The sequence below is a fragment of the Budorcas taxicolor genome, chromosome 4 (assembly GCF_023091745.1).
Source record: "Budorcas taxicolor isolate Tak-1 chromosome 4, Takin1.1, whole genome shotgun sequence".
Lineage (NCBI taxonomy): Eukaryota > Metazoa > Chordata > Mammalia > Artiodactyla > Bovidae > Budorcas > Budorcas taxicolor.
In genome coordinates, this window is record NC_068913.1 from 110,219,934 (window position 1) to 110,225,194 (window position 5,261).

A 5,261-nucleotide genomic window follows, 5' to 3' on the forward strand; every position below is an offset into this window, starting at 1 on the left:
TTAGATGATTCAAAGCTTTCCCGCCTGATTTGCAGGGAGAAAAAATACTGAAAAGGAAAATATAAAAGAACATGCAAGAAGAGTGGAATAATTACAAAAGATACAGAAGCAGACATGGGTGATGTTGTAGGTTTAGTTCCAGACCATTACAATAAAGCGAATATTGCAATAAAGCAAATCACGCAGATTTTTAGGTTTTGATTGCTTATAAAAGTTATGTTTACATGTTACTATAATCTACTAAGTGTATAATAGTGTTATATCTAAAAATATACACATACTATAAAATACTTAACTGCTAAAAAATGCTAACCATCATCTGAGCCTTCAGCAAGTCATAGTAGTAAAAAAGATCATTTATCACAACAATAACAAAGCTTAAAATATTGCAAGAATTACCAAAATGTGACACAGAGGCATGAAGTAAGAAATGTTATTAGAAAAATGGTTCTGATAGTTATGATCTAAGCAGGGTTACCACAAACTTTCAATTTGTTGAAAAAAAAAATCATTATCTGCAAAGCAAAATAAAGCAAAGAATAATAAAATGAGGTATGCCTATAATATTTATAGAATAGAAACACCAGAAAATGAAAGACAAAAAGGAGGAGAAGGAATATTTGAAGTACTGACTGAGAACTTTTCAAAGCTAATTAAAGATGTCAAACCACAGATCAAGGAAATTCACAGAAAACCAAGGATCAACAATTTTGCATATAGTTGTATCATACTTAACCTGCAGAAAACTAAAGACGATGAGAAAATCTTGAAATAGAAAAAAAAAATCACACCTTACCAATAATGAAAAAGGGTTAAGAAATAATCAGACTTCATATCAGAAACCATGCAAAAAGAAGAAGAATGAAGTATTTAAACTGTTGCCTGCACCCCAAATTGGAAACAAATAAGATGTTATTTAAAATATGAATGGATACACTCTGGTACTACTATACATTGGAATATATTTATCAAAATCAAGAAATGGGCTATCAAGCCATAAAAAGACATAGAGTAACTCTAAATGTATATTGCTGAGCAAAAGAAACATTATACATTTGTCAACATCCTTAGGACTTAATAGCAAGGAGAACGTTTGGGTATATAACTTAAAAGAAAAAAAATCATTTAGGATGTTGTGGGATCTGCAGAAAGAATACAGCCTGTGAAAAAAGAAGCTATCTGCACTGCACATGAATTAAATAGCCACGCCAAAGAGAGCTGAAGGAAAATTGCTGATCACAGTAGCTTTGGAAATGAATGAAGTAGGTTAAACTAAGGTGGCGCTAGTAGTAAAGAACCTGCCTGCCAATGCAGGAGACATAAGAGATGCGGGTTTGACCCCTGGGTTGGGAAGATCTCCTGGAGGAGGGCATGGCAACCGACTCCAGTGTTCTCGCCTGGAGAATCTCCATTGACAGAGGAGCCTGGCAGGCTGAAGTCCAAGGGAGGGCAGAGTTGGACACAACTGAAACAACACAGCATGCACACATGTACAGCTAAAGTCTAAAGGCATTGAACACAATCTCTGTCCATTACTTGAAAATGTTCTCCATGAAGGTACAGATTAATAATTCTGATACTCCTGGATGCCCACTAACTGTTATGCTGGCATTGACCAAATAAGGAAATGGATGGGGGTATTGTGAGAGCCAATTGAAGTGGAACTTTACAGATAAGCAAGCAGAGGCTGTTAGAATGATCCATGGGGTGATGGGTTAGATTTGAAGACAGTAAGAACTCATGCTTAACTTAATATATATGTGGCTCAATATAAATATTTTTAGATACATGTATATGCACAGGTTAGTATACACACATATATCTTTGCTCTGTGTGCTGAAAGGGCCTAAAGCTGCAATATTTCTCCAGCAACACACACTGAGGGCTTCTTTGAGAAATAACTGATTATGAGACAGATGGGGGAAAATACAAGATGAGTCTGGAGCATCCCATAGTGCTATCAAGTAAGAATTTGATCAAAAAAACTGTACTGATTAGAGCATGTCAAAAGCACATAAAAGCGATCTGAAAGAGTTCACAGTGGCTAAAGCTAGAACAATTTGAGTGATAAATAATAAAGAAGTATTGCATTTTAACCCAAAGTCTAAGATAAATATCTATGAGTTCATTTGGGAGAAGAGGGAAATCTCCCATGCATATGAAATTCAGATGATCTATTAGTATAGATTAACATGACTAATCTATTAATATAGATTAACTCTATTAATATAGAGTAACATGGCTCCCCACTTGGGCTATATGCAGCTTACTTCCTCTAAAAAAGTGAAGTCTGAAATGGGGAGTGTGGAGAAACCTGACAAATAATACCTCAGTCAGTTAATCAAGGTCACTATCAGCATAGATAGATCATGTTAACAACTGTACCCTTTATATGAGTGGCAAAATCGTGTTTTTCTTCTATGATCTTTGTCCCAAATCTGTATCTTCTTTCTAACCATGAGAAACATCAGACAAATTCCAACAAAACATCCTAAATATACCCAACCAGACTCCCAAAAACTATCAAGGTCATCAAATACAAGGAAATTCTGAGAAACCACAATCAAGAGAAATTTGAGCTAAATGCAAGGCATTATTTTGGATGGGATCATGGAACAGAAAAGTAAGAACAAAGGAAATCTGAATAGAGTATGGACTTAAGTTAATAAAAATATATATCAATACTAATTTATTAGTTTTAACAAATGAACCATGCTAATTAGTATTGGATTAGCCAAAAAAAGTTTCTGTGGGTCTTTATAACATCTTATAGAAAACCCAAATGAACATTTTGGCCAACATAATATGTTAATAATAGGAGAACCTGGGAGGGGATATGGACACTGACTGTATTATTGTGTAATTTTTTTTCTGTAAACATAAAACTGTTCAAAAAGTGCTTATTAAAAAAAGAAAGAGAAGCTGGGTCTATCTGAGAAAAGACCCTCCAGCATAATCACAGTATAGAGCATAAATCTTCTAAGAAAGTAAATGTGGCTCAATTGTGTCCAACTCTGCGACCCGCCAGGCTACTCTGTCCATGGAATTCTCAAGAGTACTGGAGTGGGTAGCCATTACCTTCTCCAGGGGCCCTTCCTGACCAAGGGATGAAACACAGGTTTCCTGCCTTGCAGGAAGATTCTTTACCATCTGAGCCACCAGGGAAGCCCTAGAATTATCACAGTATAGAACATAAATCTTCCTCTATGCCTTCCTCTTAAAGGACTTAAGACAATCTATGAGAACAACTGTGCACTAGGGAGAAATACTGAGACTTTTCAAAGATTAGCAGACACTGGCTCTAAATTGATTAATTCCTGAACACCAAAAATGTCACTGTAGCTCATTAGGTAAAATGTATATTTTTGATGTAAGTTGAGAGATGGAGTGCTGGGCCAAACTGAACTTGTAGTAGGACCAGGTAGTAAATCATTATATGGTTACTTTCTGAACGTATAATGGAAATAGACATAATTCAAAATTCTTAGAAATTCCATATTGGCTCTCTGACCCATGGAAAAATGGTCAACATAACAGGAATGATTACTGGAAACCTCTGAAATTTCCTCACTCAAGCAGTATAGTAAACCAGAAGCACATCCCATTCCTGTTGAATTATGGAAATTAATCTACCATCAGGGGACCTCAGGAAATGTGCAATGATTTGGGTGAAGTGGCCTACAGGTGATATGTATAACTTCTTACAGTTTTAAGATGTCAGGATTCAAAGGACAGTAAATATTATGAAAGATAAGAACAGTACTAAAAGAGTGTAGCTTGAAATTGCATGGATTTAGAGATGCATTACAGAAACAAATGTAGTGTAAAGTTACAAACTGCAAACTGTGACTGGAGATATTTTTCAGGGATTAAGTAACCTTTACCCAAATGTATATTTAGAACTGCTACTACCTGCAAAAGGATTATAATGTATTTGTCTTTTATCGAGGTTATCTGCTAAGACTGCCCTTTACAGGAGTTTCATTAGCTATGCTAATTGGAAACATTTAGAATTGCATGAGCCCTTTTTGCTAGTAAAGATTAAGCAGTGTCTTAGTCCATTCAGGCTGCTCTATCAGAATACCATGAACTGGATGGCTTATAAACAGCAAAAATTGATTTCACATAGTTCTGGACTCTGAGAAATCTAAGATTAAGGTGCTACTGGATTCAGTGTCTGGTGAGAACCTGTTTCTTAGGCCATAGACACTTTTTCACTGTAAATTCACATGGCAGAATTCCATTCCTAATCACCTCCCAAAGTGACCTAATCACCTCCCAAAGGCCCTACCTCCAAATATCCTCACATCAGGGATCAGGTTTCAACACTAATTTTAAGGAGAGAGGAACAAATGTTCAGTCCATGAAAACAGTATAAAATTCCATGTAAACCAACAGTTTCAGAGGTGTTAGCAATGACTCAGTACTTGTGTGCCAGAGACAAAGGACTTGATTACTCATATTTACAGTGTTTCCACATGTGAGGCGGAGCAGCCAAGATGGGTATGCCCATGCAATGGGTTTCCATTCTCACCGAGGAGCCCCAGATTAGGAAACTACAATTTTTCTGAAGGGCTTTAAGAAAACCTGTTCAATCTTTGCCTTAGAAGGAGATATTATCTATCTAAAATTTGAAATGACACTTTACTCAGAAGTAAACTTAAAAGTGAACTTCCAGATGTTCAAGCTGGATATAGAAAAGCCAGAGGAAACAGAGATCAAATTGCCAACATCTGTTGGATTGCTGAAAAAGCAAGAGAGTTCCAGAAAAACATCTACTTCTGCTCTATTGACTATGCCAAAGCATTTGACTGTATGGATCACAGCAAACTATAGAACATTCTTAAAGAGAAGGGAATACCAGACCACCTTACCTGCCTCCTGAGAAATCTGTATTCAGATCAAGAAGCAACAGTTAGAACTGGACATGGAACAACAGACAGGTTCCAAGTCAGAAAAGGAGTATGTCAAGGCTGTATATTGTCACCCTACTGATTTAACTTATATGAATAGTACAGCATGTGGAATGCTGGGCTAGATGAAGCACAAGCTGAATCAAGATTGGCAAAAGAAATATCAATAACCTCAGATAAACCGATGACACCACACTTATGGCAGAAAGCAAAGAACTAAAGAGCCTCTTGAGGAAAGTGAAAAAGTTGGCTCAAAAGTCAACACTCCAAAAACTAAGATCATGGCATCCAGTCCCATCACTTCATGGAAAATAGACAGGGAAACAATGAAAAGAGTGACAGACTTTA